This window comes from Pseudophryne corroboree, chromosome 8 (assembly GCF_028390025.1).
Source record: "Pseudophryne corroboree isolate aPseCor3 chromosome 8, aPseCor3.hap2, whole genome shotgun sequence".
Lineage (NCBI taxonomy): Eukaryota > Metazoa > Chordata > Amphibia > Anura > Myobatrachidae > Pseudophryne > Pseudophryne corroboree.
This window is the reverse complement of record NC_086451.1, coordinates 367,698,653-367,720,564: the sequence shown is the minus strand read 5'-3', so window position 1 is coordinate 367,720,564 and position 21,912 is coordinate 367,698,653. Positions and strand designations below refer to the sequence as shown.

The 21,912-nt window shown below is 43.7% G+C and overlaps 2 pseudogenes; both read left to right on the top strand.

Annotated features, from left to right (window-relative positions):
• The first annotated feature begins 19,889 nt into the window (after nucleotides 1-19,889).
• LOC134951079 (5S ribosomal RNA) lies at nucleotides 19,890-20,007 on the top strand (annotated as a pseudogene).
• A 150-nt stretch (nucleotides 20,008-20,157) lies between these two features.
• LOC134952716 (5S ribosomal RNA) lies at nucleotides 20,158-20,275 on the top strand (annotated as a pseudogene).
• Nucleotides 20,276-21,912: the final 1,637 nt, after the last annotated feature.

Sequence of the window (21,912 nt, the reverse complement as noted above, 5' to 3'; positions counted from 1 at the left end):
TATGATGTCAAATCCGGACACGAATAGGCTGAAGTGATCGCAAGTGCTGAGTAGGTTTTGAGGTACTCTGAAACTGCACAAACTTTTTTTGCAGAGCTCGGCTGCACATGTGTTCGCACTTCTGCTAAGCTAAAATACACTCCCCAGTGGGCGGCGGCATAGTGTTTGCATGGCTGCTAAAACTAGCGAGCGATCAACTCGGAATGACCCCCTAAATCGGGCTCCTCGTGTGCTGGGATCGCGACTGTTGGGATGGTAACCACATCCCGGTATACCACTCACAATATGCTTGTCTGAATAACACCCCTGAGTGATGTATTAATAACTGACCTTTCGGGGGGCAACACTGGTGCAAAAAATAATGACAGCCATTAACCCCTATTCCAGGTACAATGCTCACAAAGGAACTAATAATTGAATTGGTCTTGGCATCTTAGTGCAGTGGCAGGACAAGAGAATATTAATACCCACACTGGTGCCAGGAAAGAACCCTCTTTTAGTGAAAACTCTTCTTCCAGGGGATAACCCCACTCTTTTGTTAACAAAAAGTTTAGTTTTGAGATCTGTGTAACTATTACCCCTCAACTAAAGTTTGGACAAGATACAATGCCTACAGCCCATATGCTAATTGTCTGAGAGGGGACTCTGGAGCTTAAGTTATAGTGACAGTAGTCAGAGATAATGAAGCAAAAATGTCTGCAGAGGTGTAGTTAGGCGCCATGGTGCCCGGAGCAAGGGTATGTTTTGGCGCCCCCCTTCCCTGTACTGCCATGTGGTGGCATGTTACATTTGAAAAGAAACAATATGTGTGCACTATATAAACAACTGGTAATAATAAATAAAGGCTTCATTGGAAAGTGTGTGGCCACAGAATAGTACTAATTCACATTACACCGCACAGTAATGTCCATTATTCAAATTACACCACACAGTAGAGCCCCCTATGCATGTTACATTATAGTTGAGCCCCCTATAAACATTACACCATACTAGAGATGCTATGGAAGTAGTTCTACTTAACTATTTACTTGTTTAATTCATATAAATTAAAAACACTATCTATGCTCCGACTGACCTGACCTCACAACCCCCCACCTCCTCAATGAAAATAGTGCATCAAATGTGACACCCCCCCCCCCCCCCCCCCCTCACTGACCTGAAACTCCCAATTAAACAATGGACCAAAATTGTAGCAGCTAGAGCAAAGAGAGCTCCAGCATGTGCCGGCTGTCAGTGTCTCCTGCTGTCGCCTATGGCCTGCCCTGTACCCTACCTAGTCTCCGTATCCGAATCAGTGTGCACCCCTTCTACTTCTCTTCCTCATGCTCTGTGGCTGCCTGTACAGTGGCCCGTGGGAAGGAGGGGTGGCGGACGGCACCTCCGGAGCCACCCTCGCTACACCCCTGAGTGACTGGGACAGTGCAATCTGTTGGGGGTGAGAGCTGGAGTTGTACAACTGAGCGTGGTGCTTTCAGCTTCTCTTATCATGATTATGGATAGTCACTGGGGGTATTAGGTGCACCTGACGTTGGAAGTGTGTCAGGTAGCAGGAAGTGACTCTTGAGTGGTGTGAGAGCACAGCATGCGTTGTCTTTGGTACTGCAGAGCCAGGAGATCAGGTGGTAGTCTCATTCAGCAATATTGTCAGCTCTGGGGTTACATTTTATGATGCTTTAATATTGTTAATGAAACCATGCACTGTGCAGCAGAGGAAAGATGTAATAAAAGTTATGTTTTATTCCACTATAGAGAGATGACATGGCACCTGTACATTTATCACCAGGAAATTATACTGCACTAACGGCCAGATGTATTAAGCCTCAAAAAGTGATAAAGTGATAAACTAGCAACCAATCAGCTCCTAACTCCCATTTTTCAAACAGGGCCTCTGACATGGCAGTTAGAAGCTGATTGGCTGGCATTTTATCACTCTCCACTTTTTCTTTTGTAAAGGCTTAGAAACATCTTGCCTAGTTGTCTTGTTATTAAAACTTGTATGTGCAGAAGCACCTATTCTGTGGTCAATTAATGGATGATACCCACGCTTGTGAATATGTGAGCAGCTCCGATAAATTAACAATAATGGAATAGGGAAGGGAGCGCTAAAATAAATGTGAAAGCGCTAATACCTGTAGAAAAAAAGGGGGGTTAATAATAATATGTTTAACAACCCTTTTAGGTGAAAATGTTTGAGTCCATATACAGTATGATCCGTATTTATTAGGGTTCCGTGTATTGCCGGTGGTCAGGACCGCATATGAGTAGTCTGCAGAGGTTATGAAACAGGTGCCTATCTATCTGTCCCTGCCGCTGCCTACCTTTCCAATGTTGTTTGCGGCGCCTCTCCATCCAGCTGGTTCCCGTTCTCTCTCGCCCGTCAGCGCAGAGGAGATGATGTGCTGTAATGAGGGATCTGGTATCTTTGGCGCTTACTAACGCGTTTCGGGCTTGTGGAGCCCTTTGTCAAGGACTGTGGTCACTAATAGCATCCTGATGATGAGATGCAGACCAGGGGGTGTATTTAAGCCTTGGAGAGAGATAACGTGGACAGAGATAAAGTACCAGCCAACCAGCTCCTGTCAATGTTCAAACACAGCCTGTAGCATGGCAGTTAAGAGCTGATTGGCTGGTACTTTATCTCTGTCCACTTTATATCTCTATAAGGCTTAGTAAATAGACCCCTAGAACCTGGGTGGCTGATCAGAGAAGTTCCTGAGGTAAGTGCTAGAGGATGACAAATACACACCCAGTTGGTGGACAGTACACACAATGTAATTTACGTTGACCAAAGCATGCTAATTGTGTTAAATATTTTGAGTCTACATACAGTATGGTGGAATTTCCATTAAAAGCCTGTACAGTAAAATAAAGTGTTTTCTCACCCAAGAAACTGTCTATCTATTAAACTCCAGGTAATTAATTTAGTTCAGGTTATTGCAACTGGTAGCATAGCAGTAAAATCACTACTGGTCACGTCTCAAGTGTGCCCTCTTCAATACTAAGAGGGTCATTTACTAAGCAGTGATAAGAGCGGAGAAGTGAGCCAGTGGAGAAGTTGCCCATGGCAACCAACCAGCACTGAAGTAACATCTATAATTTGCATACTATAAAATTATACAGAGCTTATGATTGGTTGATGGGGCAACTTCTCCAGGAGTGGGCCAATGCACCCAGCTAAACCAGCTTCCTATACAAAAAAAAGCCCCCCCAAAAGTCACACAGAGCAAGTGACCTCCTTTTAAAGATGTAACATGAAAATCTGTTGGCTATTTTATATCTTCCAATATGCTGCTAGCATGGAAGCATTTCTAACATACCAGCCCGGAAACAAATAAAGTAATTTATCTTGCCTGCGCCCTCAGAATTCTCGGAGATTACTGAATTTGTGGTAGTTCTCAGGGTTAGGAGCGGAAGGAGGAGTGGTGTCTGGTGTGGTGTGGAGGCTGGTGTCTTATTGAAATTTATACAACAGAAAACCCATGTGGATTTGCCCACATCCCCACATGTCTACAGTGCAAAGGCTGTGCAAAGAGGTTGCACTATTGTGTAAAAGTAAATATATGGTACTCATATTTGTGCATACAGGAACACATACTGTAAGGAGACACATATTTACTTCCTGTCCCATTACATTGTATAGTAATACGGAAACCAGGATCACAAACATATCACAATGGTTTTAGTAGCTCAAGCTCTCCCTCTTGTGGCCAAATATTAATTAAAAAAGGATCAATAACTATTTTGTTAACTGTGACTAGACATGGAGCAAATCTTTCTCTGATGGGCACGGCCATGCCCATCAGAGAAAGATTTGCTCTATGTCTAGTCACAGTTAACAAGGGGGGGGGGGGGGGGGGGGGTGCAGCATAACATGTGCAGAAAGAGTTAGAGTTGGGTGGGTTATATTGTTTCTGTGCAGGATAAATACTGGCTGCTTTATTTTTAGACTGCAATTGAGATTTCAGTTTGAACACACCCCACCCAAATCTACTGTAACTCTTTCTGCACATGTTATATCTGTCTTAGAGATAAGCGGGTTCGGTTCCCTAAGAACCAAACACCCCCGAACTTCACTACCCGAGCCCGGATCCAAGTCAGGCTCGGGTTTTCCCGCCTGACTCGGAAACCAGAACGAGGCAAACGTTATCATCCTGCTGTCGGATTCTCACAGGGTTTGGAATCCAAACTTTGGATTCCATATAAGGAGCTGCGCATCGCTGCCATTTTCACTCTGGCATTGGAGAGTGTTGTGAGGGGACGTGTCTCCGTCCTCAGTGTCCTTCAGTGTCCTGCATCAGTACAGTGGTAGTGTCTTGTGCTGCATCAGTCCAGTCAAGTGGTGCTGTGTAGTGCTGCATCAGTTGAGTGGTGGTGTATTGTGCTGCATCAGTCCAGTCACAGTGGTGGTGTCCTCTGCTGCCATATGTCCAGTGCTGCTGTATAAGTCCAGTCCATTGCAGTGGTGCTGTATTGTCCTGCATCAGTCCAGTGGTGGTGTCCCTGTGCTGTTGTATAAGTCCAGTGGTACTGCCGTATAAGTCCAGTGGTACTGCCGTATAAGTCCAGTGATACTGCCATATATGTCCAGTGATACTGCTGTATATGTCCAGTGATACTGCCGTATATGTTCAGTGGTACTGCCATATAATTCCAGTGATACTGCCGTATATGTCCAATGGTACTGCCATATAATTCCAGTGATACTGCCATATATATCCAGTGGTACTGCCATATAAATCCAGTGATACTGCCGTATATGGCCAGTGGTACTGCCGTATAAATTCAGTGGTGCTGGCGTATAAATCCAGTGATACTGCCATATAATTCCAGTGATACTGCTGTATAATTCCAGTGGTACTGGCGTATAAATCCAGTGATACTGCCGTAAATCCAGTCCAGTGGTACTGTCGTATAAGTCCAGTGGTACTGCTGTATAATTCCAGTGATACTGCCGTATAATTCCAGTGGTACTGGCGTGTAAGTCCAGTGATACTGCCATATAAATCCAGTCCAGTGGTACTGCCGTATAAATCCAGTGGTACTGCCGTATAATTCCAGTGATACTGCCATATAATACCAGAGATACTGCCGTATAAGTCCAGTGATACTGCCGTATAATTCCAGTGGTACTGGCATATAAATCCAGTGGTACTGCCATATAATTCCAGTGATACTGCTGTATAATTCCAGTGATACTGCCATATAAATCCAGTCCAGTGGTACTGCCGTATAAGTCCAGGGGTACTGCCATATAAGTCCAGTCCAGTGGTGCTCTCTTGTGCTGCGGTGGTGTCTTGTGCTGCCATAAGTCCAGTTGTGGTGTCCTGTGTGGTATATTATTTACTCCAAATAAAAGGGTTATATACATTACTTATATTATTATCCAAATAATTTTTGCAGGGTTTGCCCTGTGTGGTGTAGGGGTACGCTCGCCTGTGCTGCATATTATTATAATAGCTCCAAATAAAAGGGTTATTATTATCCAAATAATTTTTACAGGGGTTGCCCTGTGTGGTGTAGGGGTATGCCCGCTTGTGCTGCATATTATTATAATAGCTCCAAATAAAAGATTTATTATTATCCAAATTAATTTTACAGGCTTTGCCGTGTGTGTGTGTGTGTGTGTGTGGTTTAGGGGTACGCTATCCCGTGCCACCAATATTGTGCGTGTATTACATCTGGGCAAATTCCAGCACATCCCATGTTGTTTGTGCCGCACACTTGTGTCGCTTAGCTTAGTCATACAGCTACCTCATTGCACCTCTTTTTCTTCTTTGCATGATGTGCTGTTTGGGGACTATTTTTTTTAAGTGCCATCCTGCCTGCCACTGCAGTGCCACTCCTAGATGGGCCAGGTGTTTGTGCCGCACACGTGTCGCTTAGCTTAGTCATACAGCCACCTCAGTGCAACCTTTTGACCTAAAAACAATATTGTGAGGTGTGAGGTGTTCAGAATAGACTGGAAATGAGTGGAAATGAATGTCATTGAGGTTAATAATACAGTAGGATCAAAATTACCCCCAAATTCTGTGATTTTAGCTGTTTTTATGTTTGTTTTTTTAAAATCATCCAGATTCAAAACCAAAACCAAAACACGAAAGGGTGATTTTGGCAAAACCAATCCAGATCCAAAACACTAGCATGGAACTAGAACCAAAACCAAAACACAAAATATGAAAAGTGCCCGCCACACATCTCTAATCTGTCCCACCTGCACAGCACATGGTTTTGCCCATTAGAGAAAAAAATTGCTGCTGCGATCAGTCTGAATTAGGCCCCAAGTTAGGTAGAAGAGAGATGGTTCCTTGCAACTTTATACTGCAACATACAGTAGGAGAACAACTGCAAGTCTTCAGCGATTTGTCACTAGATTTAAAGCAGCAATACTTTAAAAGACAAAACCACGCTGGTTTTGCCATTGAAACTGTTGCCGTTTTAAATCTAGCCCCCATGTGTCTGAAATCTCTCTAAGTGTAGGGCCACACACAGCGGCCAAACGGGACCCGCTTGGCCGGAGGAGAGTGCACCTATGCAGGCGCCCACACATGTGCGGCAGTCAACCCGCCGCTGGATCCAACCGCAGCATGCTGCGGTTGGGCCAGATGGTATGATGACGGGATTTCAGTGTGAACACATACATTTCAATGTATGTGTTCACACAGTGCGGCTGTGCTGCACTGTGTTCTATGAAATCCCGTGTGTCACTGACCGGATCCTGTTCTGCGGCATCCCGTGTGAACACAAAACCCCCCTCCCGGCCAAGCTTGGCCACTATGTGTGGCCCTAGCCTAATGCATCAACTCACAGGTTATTACATTTACCCCATGGTTATATAAGGTACACTTTAACCACCTAACTGAAATGTAATCTATTTGCAATTCACTTAATTTTACTAGTGTGTGAATCTCTTAAGGGATTATACAATACATTCTCTAGATAGGGAATGCTCATGCATTCATTTTGCTAATATCCCTTTGAACAAGCCCATTTACAATATATATATATATATATATATATATATATAGAGAGAGAGAGAGAGAGAGAGAGAGAGAGAGAGTCAGTCAGTGGGTTACAGGCACTCCCAATAGAATCATACGTATATGTCTAGGTTCCCCATAAGTTATGTAGATAGCGGTAAGAGGGGTGCTGCGGCAGTCACAGGAGTAAATCTGATTCATTCTATCTATCTATCTATCTATCTATCTATCTATCTATCTATCTATCTATCTATCTATACTGGTCAGCATACATTTTGTCCATGAGATGGTGCTGTGCGCTAAATATTCAGTGTAGTCAGTAATGCCGTCCTGTTAGTACTTCTGTCACTGTGTGCCTTCACCACATTCAGGTCCTGTAAACTACATACAGTATTCACTTTTCCTACAGTGTTAATGAAGCACTTAGTGGTGATATAAATATATGCAATTTCCATAATACATATTGTTTATACAATGTTAGCATAACAGTTATATTAACTGTAGAGTGGAACCTATTTACATAATATACTTTACAGTCAGAAAGCCTTTATACTGTAATCATTATACTGTGCATGCATGTTATTTAGTATTTATCTTTAAGAAGATTATAGAAGCTGGTACATGTGTACCGAGGGGAGAAGGGAGGGGTTGGGGGGGGGGGGGGGGGAGTGAAGGGGGACATATGCTCCCCAGCCCAATATAGGTTTAAAAAAACAGTAGTTGAAAAGAATAAATTTGGAGAGTAAGGGGAAGCACAGGGTATGATGAGCAATAAACTGTCCTGGTAGATAGTAAGTAGTAATCTCTTTACAATTTGGGTCAGCTACGCATTTCGCTGGACATCTGTCCATTTTTTTTGGCTGGTCGATTCTAGTAAGTAACTTACATTATGGGCCTAATTCAGCATGGATCGCTCTTCTGAGAAATTGCAGCAGTCTGCGAGTAGAAAGGTGCTGCCCCGACAGGAAGAAAAAACGCCCCGTGCAAGTTTGCAAATGCATCGCAGTTCGCAATCCATTTGCAGATGCATAAACAGTTTCTGGAACATCAAAGATTTTTGGCCGTCTGAGCAAATGTAAGTAAGTGTGAGGCTGCCACTAATCTGCGACTGAGGTGGCCTGGAAGTGGTCTGCGCTGATGTCAGAGACCCTCCTTAAAAACGCCTGGGCACGCCTGCATTTTTCCTGACACACCCAGAAAATGGCAGGTTTCCGTATATATTTAAAGCCTAAGATTAAAATTTCAATGATAGCAGCAGGGGTAAAAAAATCTTATGAAGCCATCCTTACTTTTCGCAGACAGGCAGCTTTGACTCAGGGTTCCACATGCCTCCCGGGATCCAGCCATCCTCTGTCTTCTCTGCTGTGCAGTCTGCACGCCCAGCCAGTGACTGAGCCGGAGGCTGCTGTTTCACACACTACTGGGCAGCTGAGCCGTCGCTCAGCTGTCCTGCAGTGCTGTGCGGCGCCGGCTCGATCTGTTCGTTTGCATGTGCAGCGGGGAGCCGGTCTGCAGCACCGCAGATCGGATCGGTAAGAGAGATCTGATCTGTGGTGGGTGGCAGGGGGCCCTTTTTGAAAGGGAGGCCAGTGGTACTAACCCCCCCCTTAATCCGGCTCTGCCATAAGTCGCACCACTGAAACTTGCCGCAGCCCTATGCATGTGCAGATTATCTGTCTGACTATGGCCTCCTACAGTATGTACACAGCCACTGTCGGCAAAACACAACATGCGTTTGAGCAGCCACTGCTCTGTATCTCGCCATTACCGCCCAGGAACGCCCCATACATTTCCAATACAATGCTGCTACCATGCGTCTAAATCTCAAAATCGGGATGTATGCACAGACGAAAAACATTGCTTCAGCCGCATCAGACATCGCCGCTACGTCCAACCCAGAATCAGGCTTTATGAGTCCCTAGGTAGTGGAGATGGAAGGAGTGCAAGACTACACAGAAAGGAGGGTTAGAGAGAGCAGAAGGCCAAGAACAGAGCCTTGTGGAACTCTGACAGATAGAGGAAGAAGGGAGAGTTAATAATAAGCTGATGTAATATAGCCCATGCACCCCACCCACATTACATTAAGAGCCCTCCCTCACTCACCTTTTTTCCATTTGGATCATTGCACTGTAGGAGGCTGACTTCTGTCTAATTCCTTTGCTGCCAGTGGGGTAGAGAGAGGTGCAGAATCAGGGAGGAGGGACAGAAGGAAGCAGGTTGTCTGACGTTCCCAGCAGGAAACAAGGCGGCTGGCACCGATAAGCACACCAATCCTGGAGCTGTCCCCAGTAAAGCTGACCCTCTAGATAAACTTGGATCCTCACCACCACTCTCTCTGCAATAAAAAAAGAAATGAAAAAGAAGCTCGGGTACAGCATCCCAGTAAGGTTTATGTCCAATCCACCCCTTATTGTAAAAGTAACAAAGCTTAATAAATATATATGCTTAAATACCTTTAAGGGGGCGTGGCCTTGTTAAAATGGGCGTGGTCTCATTAACATGGGCGTGGCCTCATCTGGAAAGACTACTTTACACCCCAGTTTTTGACCCTGCATCAACAGATCACGGCCACCACAGGAAAAAAAAAATCTACCATATTAAGCCCCACACAGTAATGCCCCCTGCACCATATTATGCCACACACTGCAATGCCCTTGATACATTAAATCCCCATTTTACACATTACGGCAGGCAAAAGTCCCCATTTTACACATTACGCCAGGTAAGAGTTCCCGTTTTACACATTACGGCAGGCAAGAGTCCCCATTTTACACATTACGGCAGGCAAGTGTCCCCATTTTACACATTACGGCAGGCAAGAGTTCCCATTTTACACATTACGGCAGGCAAGAGTCCCCATTTTACACATTAAGGCAAGCAAGTGTCCCCATTTTACACATTACGGCAGGCAAGAGTTCCCATTTTACACATTACGGCAGGCAAGAGTCCCCATTTTACACATTAAGGCAAGCAAGTGTCCCCATTTCACACATTACGGCAGGCAAGAGTCCCCATTTTACACATTACGGCAGTCAGAGTCCCCTTCTACAAAGAAAGAGAGTGAGAGAGAGAGAGAGAGAGAGAGAGAGAAAGTTATACTTACGTTTGCAGCGGTCCTCCCACTTCCCGCTCTTCGGCCCGCGCCAGCCCACCTCTCCCTCCTCCTAGCTTGCTGGCAGGCTTCCCGGGCGGCTCCTCCTCCTCCCCGTCATCAGTACTCTGCACGGGGGGCGGAGTTTCGTGACATCACGACGCAAACATGTCATTTCACGAAACTCCGCCCCCCGAGCGAAGTAGCAATGACGGGGAGGAGGGGGAGCAGCAAACTGAGTGACCTAGAGCCGCGGCGGGTGCCCCGTGCGAATGCACGCCTCGCCCGCCACAAGAAACGGCTCTGTCCTGATCCTCAGGGCCCAGCACAGGTGTACCCTTTGACCCCCCCCTGTCGCCGGGCCTGATTATTTATACAGCACCACCATATTCCCAGGTATCAAAAGCAAATTCCTAGGTTTTTTTGATCTTCACCACTGAACTATACTAAGTGGGTCACATATAATATGTAGATAAATTAGGTATGTCTAATAAGGTAACCAAAAAATATGGGTGGTCATTCCGAGTTGTTCGCTCGGTAATTTTCTTCGCATCGCAGCGATTTTCCGCTAATTGCGCATGCGCAATGTTCGCACTGCGACTGCGCCAAGTAAATTTGCTATGAAGATTGGTATTTTACTCACGGCATTACAAGGTTTTTTCTTCGTTCTGGAGATCGGAGTGTGATTGACAGGAAGTGGGTGTTTCTGGGCGGAAACTGGCCGTTTTATGGGAGTGATTGAAAAAACGCTACCGTTTCTGGGAAAAACGCGGGAGTGGCTGGAGAAACGGAGGAGTGTCTGGGTGAACGCTGGGTGTGTTTGTGACGTCACACCAGGAACGACAAGCACTGAACTGATCGCACTGGAAGAGTAAGTCTCGAGCTACTCAGAAACTGCACAGAGAAGTCTTTTCGCAATATTGCAAATCTTTCATTCGCAATTTTGATAAGCTAAGATTAACTCCCAGTAGGCGGTGGCTTAGCGTGTGCAAAGCTGCTAAAAGCAGCTTGCGAGCGAACAACTCGGAATGACCACCATGATACATAAAAAGAGGGGATGTGTTTGGCATCCTAGTGGTTTGGATGCTGGCGATCATGTAACCGAGGCTGGATCCTGACAACGCTACAGAACATCGACTGCCGACATACCGAAGGTGAGTATCTGAGAACGGGTTAAGCCCCAGTAGGGGGGTTAGTCACTAGGGGTGGTTAGGGTTAGGCACGAGGAGGGTGATTAGCCATAGCTGCCTCCCCCAAGGGTTAGCCATTGCCACCACCCCCAAAGGGTTAGGGTTAGGGTAGAGGGGTAGAATACTTACCCAGTCCAGTGTTCGGATGGTCAGTGTCGGGATGCCGCTGTTGGTCATTTGACCGCCGGCATCCCGACTGCCAGGATATTCATACCCAACCCTAAAAAAGAAATATATATATTTTTCTTTATAGTTTCAGAACTCAGGACTAGATTCTTTTGTTTGTTGTCTTCTTTTCTATTTATTATTGGGGGCTTTTAGGACATTTTTCTCAATTAGCCTGCGAGATACCTTTACCCAGGGGTGGGGAACCTGCGGCCCTCCAGCTGTTGTTGAACTACAAATCCCAGCATGCCCTGCAACATTTTAGCATGGCCAAATAGCAAAACTGTAGCAGGGCATGCTGGTATGTGTAGTTCAACAACAGCTGGAGGGCCAAAGGTTCCCCACCCCTGCCTTAACCCAAACCGCTTAACCAACCCTAATACCCTAACCCCTAAACTAACCTAATCCCCTAACCCAAACCGCTAAACCAACCCATATACTGTATCCCTAATACCCAAATCCCTAACCCAAAGCCTTAACTTAACCCTAATACTATAAACTACCCCTAAAGGGCAGACTAGATGTATGTATATGTATCTATAGTCTATGCAATAAGTTGAGGTGGTAAAAAAGGTGCACAGTGTAAAACTAAAACAGCCTGCTGGAAAAAAAAACCCATCAGAATCTTTATCACTTTGAAAATACATTTCTTAATGTGAAAAATTGATTGCGATAATAAAACAGAAAATTGCGTTTCAGAGCGCAATACTGCATGCGGAATAGCCACACCTCATCTGCACTGCAGGAATCAATGGACAAACCACGCTAGCTTCTCCGTTATTCATTTGCTGAGTGCCAGGGATGCCCGTAACCCGCCGCGGAGGAGACGTGCTCTGAGGCCTGCACAGAGTGCCAGACTGCGACCTGGAGTTTGGCGCCGCCACACCCCCGATCCCGAGGCTCCTTGCTTACCTGCTCTGGGAGAAATCAAATGCTACCATACACACACTTATATAACGATATCAAGGTAAAATACCTTAATCTAGTAATTGAACATTTAGGGCATGAGCGGGGAAATAGTACAGTAAAAATAATTTGTAGTCCTGTTAGGACAATGCTGTGCAGGTTATTTCTGCAGGTATAGTATAGTTGCTGTAGAAATTAACAATGTTCTAAGAGAGAGGAAAACACAGTGAACCCTGGTGGTCTAGTGTCTGTTACCACTGCCACAGGGTATGCGGTCAATACTTAACAAAAGATAAACACAAGTTAAACCCTGGTGGTCTAGTGTCAGTTACCACAACACAGTAAAACCCTGGTGGTCTAGTGTCAGTTACCGCAGCCACAAGGTATGCGGCCAATGCTTGACAAAAGATAAACTCGGATTAAACCCTGGTGGTCTAGTGTCAGTTGCCGCAGCACAGTTAAACCCTGGTGGTCTAGTGTCAGTTACCGCAGCCGCAAGGTATGCGGCCAATGCTGTCCTGATCTCCTCTTCCGAAGGAGGGGGTGGTGAAAAAGGTTAAAAGGTAATGGAAAGGGTAGGAAGGAAAAAAGAAAGAAAGAATGAACAGAAAGGGGGAAAAATGGAAGAGGGGAGGGAGAGAAAGAAAGAAAGGGGTGGGGAGGGGGGGGGGGTTATTTAGAAAAAAAGGGGGGAGGTTTGGAATGTGATGGGGGGTTTATTAATTGAAAGGGGAGAGGACAGAAAAAGGAGTAGCAGAGAAAAAGTGAAGTGGAAGAAGGAAAGGAGGTGAAGGGGGGTGAAGGAGGAGGTGAGCTGGAATAATGATTACCATGGGGGGGCAGAGAAGGAAAAGAATTAATAAATCTTATAATTAAGTGGGTAGAAAAATGCTGTGGTTGATGTATTCATTTAAGCCTTTAGGCATAAGAGTGTCCAGTTTGAAGATCCATTCGGATTCCTTTTTCTGGAGTGCCATGCTGTAGTCTCCTCCTCTCAATCCCATTTTTATGTGTTCCAGGCCTGAAAAATTTAAATCTTCTATTCGGCTGTCGTGAAAACGTAAAAAATGTCTGGCAACTGTAGTGAGCTTCTTGAACTGAGCTGAGTCTGATTTGGCATTCCTCACTGTACTGATGTGTTCAAGTGCCCTAACTTTGAGCATACGAGATGTCATGCCCACATACCTTAAATTACAGGTGCATGAGATACAATAGATCACATTCTCTGTCCTACAGTTGAAGAAATCTTTCACTGTGTTCTGTTGATTGAATCTGTCCGTGACTGTCATTAGGTTGGTGACGTGTGGGCACAGTTTACAGTTACCACAGGGGTAACTGCCTTTGAGAGGTCTCGTGTGGGCACAGTTTACAGTTACCACAGGGGTAACTGCCTTTGAGAGGTCTTGGCTGGGAAGGGTGTGAAAAGTAACTTCTTACTAGTTTGTCTTTTAGGTTTGGTGCCCTCCTCCAGCTCATATTGATATTCTGGCCAATATGGTCCGAGATGTCCTCATCCATTTTCAGGATGTGCCAATGGGTTTGCAGGATTTTTCTGGCATCTTTCCAATTCTTACAGAAATCACCAATGAAGCATAGGGTATTTTTATCCTCCTTGGTTTTTGCAGTCGGGAAGATCAAAGAGTCCCTTTCCACTTTCTGTACTTCAGATTTGGCTCTTTTAATAAGTCTATTACTACTATATCCTCGCTCTTTCAATCTTGCTGCCAATTCAATACTTTTTGTTTGAAAAATGGAGTCTTCTGTGCAATTCCTTTTTAGTCTGAGGAATTCTCCCTTAGGAATGTTTTTGATGGTTGGTGGAAAATGGCTGCTAGTTGAATGAAGCAAGCTGTTGGTTGAGGTCTCTTTTCTGAAGATTTCAGTGGCTATTGTGTTGGTCTCATCTCGATATATCCTAAGATCAAGGAATGGGATACTGGATTTGCTGCTGGTGTATGTGAATTTCATATTGATCTGATTGGCATTGAGGGAAAGGATATACTGGTCCAATTTGTCTTGGGTACCATCCCAGATCATAAAGATATCGTCAATGTAACGTATTCAAATCAGAATATGATCGGTGTATTCCTCTTGATCGTCACTGAATATCATTTCCCGTTCCCACCAGCCTAAGAAGAGTTTGCATATGTGGGGGCACATGCCGCCCCCATAGCTGTGCCTCTGGTCTGTATATAGAAGCGATTATTAAAAAGGAAGTAGTTGTGATTTAACACAAATTGGAGTAGTTCCAACAGGAACTCCTGAAAATCACCAATGTCACTCATAGACAGAAAATATTTCACTGCTTTGATGCCCAAATCATGTTTGATGGATGTATACAGAGATTCAATGTCTAATCCAACCATTATGTGGGAGTCTTCCAGTCGTATACCTTGGATTTTCTTCAGGACATCAGTTGTGTCTTTGACATATGAAGGAAGGCTGAGGACATGTTGTCGCAAATGGATGTCAAGGAAGCAGCTGGCTTTTTCCAAAAGACCCCCGTTGCCCAATATAATGGGTCATCCAGGTGGATTGTCCACATTTTTGTGGACTTTTGGTAGCAGATAGAGTGTCGGAGTTCTTGGATGCGGGGTATTCAGATAGTCCCATTCTATTTTAGTGATAGTACCTTGCTGGAAGTATTTATCGATGATCCGAGAATATAGAGTTGAAAAGTTCTGTGTTGGATCAAATAGAGTCATCTTGTAGCAGGAGGTATCTTTTAGCTGTTTGTTGGCCTCTTTGAGGTATGATGTGGTAGGCCATATCACAATATTTCCTACTTTATCCGACATTTTTATCTGTACATCGTCCCATTTTTGTATCTCCTTTAAGGCTGCTTTCTGTTTTCTGAATACGTTACCAATGGTTTTAAAAGATTTCTGACGCCGGTAAAGTGTGTCAAGATCACGTGACACCAGATCTAGAAATACCTTTATCTCAGGACATTGGTTATCTTGAGGATAAAAGGTTGACTTGTTTTTGCAAATGGGGCGGGTGGAAGTGGATGGTTGTTCGTCCGATAGTTCCTCTAGAATGGCTAGAGCATCTTGTTCCTGCTGTGACAAGTCACATGTATCACTATTCGGTGGGAGTATGACTTTATCTTTTTTGGAAAAATGTTTCTTAAGTAAAAGTTTTCGGCCAAATAGTCGGAGATTTATTTCCCACTTGAAACGGTCGAAATGATTAGTAGGTGAAAACGAGAGACCTTTCTCAAGGACACTGGTTTGATCTTGTGTAAGAACATGTGTAGATAAATTAATTATTCTTAGCTTGGTGAGGCCCTCATTGGTTACTTCCGTTTCCTGGAGGGGTATCGTTTTTGCTGGGGTGACCGCCATCTTTGTCTTGGTGTTCTTCCTTCCGCCCCGCCTGGTTTTTGTTTTGCAGGGTATCCACGGGCCTTGCCCCTGCTTACCTCTAAAAAAGAGGCAGATGAAGAAGTAGAGTGGTGACTGGAATCCCTCCTGCGATTGAAAGGATCTCTTGAATCTGATTTGGAATCAGGGTGATCTTCAGCATCTGATGGTTCAACTTCAGAGGATGATGGTGTATATTCCCGTCTGGTCGCTTCCCTTCTGCGAGTTTGTTGGGTCCATTTAAAGATATGTCCAGAAGTAAAATCTCGCTTATCCCTTGCGAACTTTGATTTCTTCCTTTCAATGATTTTGTCCTCATATACAGATGTGTCCACATACATTTTTGCTATATCCCGCCATGTATGGCACAGTTCTGCATGCCATAGACTCAGAGATTTAGCAATGCCTTGTGATTTTTCTTAATTTGTTTCTTTAATATGTTACTTTATACATATTCTATTATGGCAAACAAAAATGTTAAAATTCATCCACTCGCTACTCGTGAAAAACAGCTTAGCCGTGTTTTGCATGCTGTGCAAAATTTGTAAAAAAAAGCAAAGATGTAAGTGGACACATCTGTAGCTCCAGATCTCTTTTCATTTTGCCAAAGAAATCCTGAAAGGTATAATTACCTTCCCATTGTTCCAATTTTTGGCCCAAATTATCAATTTCTTTAGTACATTCTTCCATGATTAGGTGATTGTTTTTTATTAGAATACCCATCAAGTCTTGAGAGCATTTTAGGAGACATAGTTCCCAATCTTTGCGTACATTTTCTGTGGAGAGTACGAATGAAGGAAAAAGTTTGGGTCGTAGACCTCTTGGAGATATTTTTTGTCTGCAGTAATGTTCCAAGCTGGTTAAATCCCAGTCAACTCTAATGCGTCTTTGAAGAGTTCTCTTCAAATGAAAAAGGTCATCTTCCCAGTTGGTCTCTGTAATGGGATCGTGGATCTTGATAGGAAAGATGGTATCTAGATCTTCTATTGATCTTTTATTCTTCAGTTCAGTTTTTAGACTGAAAGTACTCATATTTGTACTGGTCGTTGGAGCTGAGAGACAAGGGTCTGAGATTCTTTAAACAAGAACTTAAAAGGGAAAGGTCCAAAATAAATCAATAATGGAACAAAGAGTTCTAATTGTGGCTTAAACTTTTGCCAGGGTGACTGTGCTGGGTCCGAGAGCTGAGGAAAAGACCTCAGTACCAAGAATTATGCAGGAATGTATTTAGTGTGGAACCGCACTATTCTGACAATCTAAACGAGGTATAGAAATGACATCAGAGATGAAATACCAATATACATGCAGTTAACAAGTAAATCTTCAACTGCTAATGATTGGCGGTGCTCCCAGGAATTTTGTAGATTAGACTACAATTGGAGAGGAGAGAAAAGACAAAAAACCCTTGTTTGGGAGCACTCATTTGAAATTATGGATATGATATATATAAAAAGAAAATGATGAAATAAAATAAAACTTAACCTTTAATTGTTTCTTGAATAAAAGAACAAGTGGAAAATAAATTTGAGACTCGTGTCTGGTGTTTTGACTAATAAAACTTGTTTAACCGTTTTAGCAAATGAGGTACAAGATAATTGAAAAAGGTGAAAATATCAGAAAAAATATTTGTGGATGCCATATGGTTCTATTGAAATCAAGTTATCCAGAAGAATCACTGTACATGCCTTGGAATGTAGGTTCGACTGGTAGTGTAATGCAGTAACAATGTTAGTCTAAAGATTTAGGTATCAAAGAAGATAGAGGAAAGATCAACTGGATGTGTTGAAGGTTTTCCTCTAGAAAAAAGGCCCACTGCACCTGGTATTCTCAGGAGGTTTCCCTTCCTAATACTGACCAGGCCATGCCTGCTTAGCTTCCGAGATCGGACAAGAAATTTTTCAGGCCTGGAACACATAAAAATGGGATTGAGAGGAGGAGACTACAGCATGGCACTCCAGAAAAAGGAATCCGAATGGATCTTCAAACTGGACACTCTTATGCCTAAAGGCTCAAATGAATACATCAACTACAGCATTTTTCTACCCACTTAATTATAAGATTTATTAATTCTTTTCCTTCTCTGCCCCCCCATGGTAATCATTATTCCAGCTCACCTCCTCCTTCACCCCCCTTCACCTCCTTTCCTTCTTCCACTTCACTTTTTCTCTGCTACTCCTTTTTCTATCCTCTCCCCTTTCAATTAATAAACCCCCCATCACATTCCAAACCCCCCCTTTTTTTCTAAATACCCCCCCCCCTTTTCTTTCTCTCCCTTCCCTCTTCCATTTTCCCCCCCTTTCTGTTCATTCTTTCTTTCTTTTTTCCTTCTTGCCCTTTCCATTACCTTTTAACCTTTTTCACCACCCCCTCCTTTTTCCTCCCTCCCAAAACCCTTTCCCTTCCCTTCCAGCCCCTCCCCTGACATCTGTTCACTCATGTCATTCACTATAATATCATTTTTCACACCTCCCGTTCACACACCGCACCATTATAAACAATTCAAATCCTATCGCCCACGGCACCACATTCATTCACATCTCTTATTTATCCCTTTATTAATTAACATAATTTTTTTGTCCACACACTCATATCAACAATGCATTTATTCCATCATTTACCCTTCCTATACATCACTTCTTTTACATTTCATTCCTTTCCTCCACTTTCATTCCTCACACTCACTTTATAACCCTCTTCCTTCCCTCATTCTCACCAACCTTTAATCAACATTCACATCCTTTTCCTCACCATTCTGCTGCACACTACTCCAACCTTTCCCCCCTTTCCTCCCTTCCTTTTCTTTCCTTTCTGTAACCTTTTCATTTATTTATACATTATTCTTCCATCATTAATACGTTTTTTCACCCTTTTTCTATTTTTATCCGTTCCCTTTTCATTCCTGTTTCCCTTTTCCTTTCCCTCTTTCAATATGGTTCCTATAATCAATCCAACTGTGATCTGATAGGTTTAGCTATCAGTCCATCAAACCAAGCGGCAACGTGATAGGTCATCTTAATACTCAAATACTGGTTACAGGAGAGCAGCAGAGAGAGGCTCTCGTGACCAAGCCTAATCAGGTGAAACGTACGTCGAGAGAACGTCCACAGTGACGTAATCGCGGCAACGCCCAGTCCGGAAGCGGGCGGCTGCGCTCACCACTGTAGCGGGACTTCGGAAGAGGAGACCAGGACAGCATTGGCCGCATACCTTGCAGCTGCGGTAACTGACACTAGACCACCAGGGTTTAACTGTGCTGCGGCAACTGACACTAGACCACCAGGGTTTAATCCGAGTTTATCTTTTGTCAAGCATTGGCCGCATACCTTGTGGCTGCGGTAACTGACACTAGACCACCAGGGTTTTACTGTGTTGTGGTAACTGACACTAGACCACCAGGGTTTAACTTGTGTTTATCTTTTGTTAAGTATTGACCGCATACCCTGTGGCAGTGGTAACAGACACTAGACCACCAGGGTTTCACTGTGTTTTCCTCTCTCTTAGAACATTGTTAATTTCTACAGCAACTATACTATACCTGCAGAAATAACCTGTACAGCATTGTCATAACAGGACTACAAATTATTTTTACTGTACTATTTCCCCGCTCATGCCCTAAATGTTCAATTACTAAATTAAGGTATTTAACCTTGATATCGTTATATAAGTGTGTGTATGGTAGCATTTGATTTCAATGTTATTTCTATTTTTCTTTATTTCTATTTTTTTTGTCTTCTCTAAAAGGATACTATAAGACTTTATGTATTATATGCGAGCCAGCCTTGAGCTCCAAACTAACATACGATTATTCATCAATCTGGCTTCCTTTCAGGGAACGAGCAATTAAGAGTTTCAATTGTCATTTAATTATCTATGAGCCAGCCTTGAGCTCTTAATTTATCTATCAATTGGTGTCTTTTTATCTAAGGAGTAGATTTGTATATGCAGTACACAATCTTTCCATTTTTCTCCTGTGAGCATATTATCTGTAATATTCTACATTCATTGCTAACATATTTATTATAGTGTCTCACTAAAAAGATTTAAATCTTTTCACATTTCTTCAGACACCCTTAATTATTCTGACACACCCTTATCTGGAAATACCATTTCAGACTATTATAGCCTTGATTGAATGCGAAGTACAGAAAGTAGAGAGTGTGTGTCTCTCCATTTCATTCATATTTCCTTTACATCGGCCCACGGCCATACTACCCTGAATACGCGCGATCCTGTCCGATCTCGGAAGCTAAGCAGGCATGGCCTGGTCAGTACTAGGAAGGAGAACCTCCTGAGAATACCAGGTGCAGTGGGCCTTTTAAGGAAAAGCATTATCATACATTTTTCATACTCCTGCTTCTGGAAAAACCTTCTCGGACTATTCATGGTTCTGATTTATGTACAGTACAGATAATAGGAGTGGATTTCCCCTCCCCCCCTTTTTCTCTCTTCTACCTTAATTAACGGCCCACGGCCATACTACCCTGAATACGCCCGATCTTGTCCGATCTCGGAAGCTAAGCAGGCATGGCCTGGTCAGTATTAGGAAGAGAAACCTCCTGAGAATACCAGGTGCAGTGGGCCTTTTTTCTAAAGGAAAACCTTCAACACATCCAGTTGATCTTTCCTCTATCTTCTTTGATACCTAAATCTTTAGACTAACATTGTTACTACATTACGCTACCAGTCAAACCTACATTCCAAGGCATGTACAGTGATTCTTCTGGGGTGGTATTCATGTGACCGGCGGTCTGCTGACCGATAGTCACATGACCTCCTCCATCGTCCCGAAGGCTCGCTATCCCGATGGTCGGCATGCCGACCAACAGGGACTATTTCCACTTGTGGGTGTCCACGACACCCATAGAGTGGGAATAGAACCCGTGGCGACCGCAGGTCACCACCGAGCCCGCAGCATGGCGAGCGCAGCGAGCCCGCAAGGGGCTTGCTGCACTCGCCCCTCCTCGCCGGGATCCCGGCGTCGGTAAGCTGACCGGCGGTCAGGAGACCGCCGGTCAGCTATACTACACCCATTCTTCTGGATAACTTGATTTCAATAGAACCATATGGCATCCACAAATATTTTTTCTGATATTTTCACCTTTTTCAATTATCTTGTACCTCATTTGCTAAAAAGGTTAAACAAGTTTTATTAGTCAAAACACCAGACATGAGTCTCAAATTTATTTTCCACTTGTTCTTTTATTCAAGAAACAATTAAAGGTTAAGTTTTATTTTATTTCATCATTTTCTTTTTATATATATCATATCCATTATTACAAATGAGTGCTCCCAAACAAGGGTTTTTGTCTTTTCTCTCCTCTCCAATTGTAGTCTAATCTACAAAATTCCTGGGAGCACCGCCAATCATTAGCAGTTTAAGATTTACTTGTTAACTGCATGTATATTGGTATTTCATCTCTGATGTCATTTCTATACCTCGTTTAGATTGTCAGACTAGTGCGGTTCCACACTAAATACATTCCTGCCTGCTAAAAGTAGCCTGTGAAATACCTAGCACTCTCACTGAAATTGACTGAAAGGAGCCAGAAGCAAAAACATGCAAAGCACACAGCAGCTTGTGCAGGCCTGTTATTATTATTATTACATTTTATTTATAAGGCGCCACATGTGTTTCGCAGCGCCGTACAAAGGACAGTACAGGGGACAAAACATTGCATTACAGTAAATAAATAACAGAAGTAGAGTACAGGTAACAGAGCACCACACATTCTCAAGACATAGTACAGCTAAGATGTAAGTATTGGGGGAGTGATCATCGTACTACTAGAGGCTGGTGGTCATAGATGAAGATGAGCCTTTACTAGCAGGATAAAAATGGTCGTTGGGTAGGGGAGAGCTGTGAGTGAAATGTGTTGAGACTAGGGCTTAGATAACAAGAGGAAAGAGGGCCCTGCTCTGAAGAGCTAACAATCTATTGGGGAGGGGCGACAGACAGATGACAAGAGGTGCAGGCAAGCGGGAGGTAGCCTGATGGCAGTATGCAAGCAAAGCTGAGATGTTCACGGCATGAGGCAGGGGGTGGAGGCGCGGCTTCAGCTCAGGGTTATGCATTAGAAGGGTACGCTTTGATGAATAGGTGGGTTTTTAGAGCCCGTTTGAAGCTTTGCAAGGTTGGGGAGAGTCCAATGGAGCGGGGGAGTGCATTCCACTGAAGGGGTGCAGCACGTGCAAAATCCTGAACTCGTGCATGGGAAGCA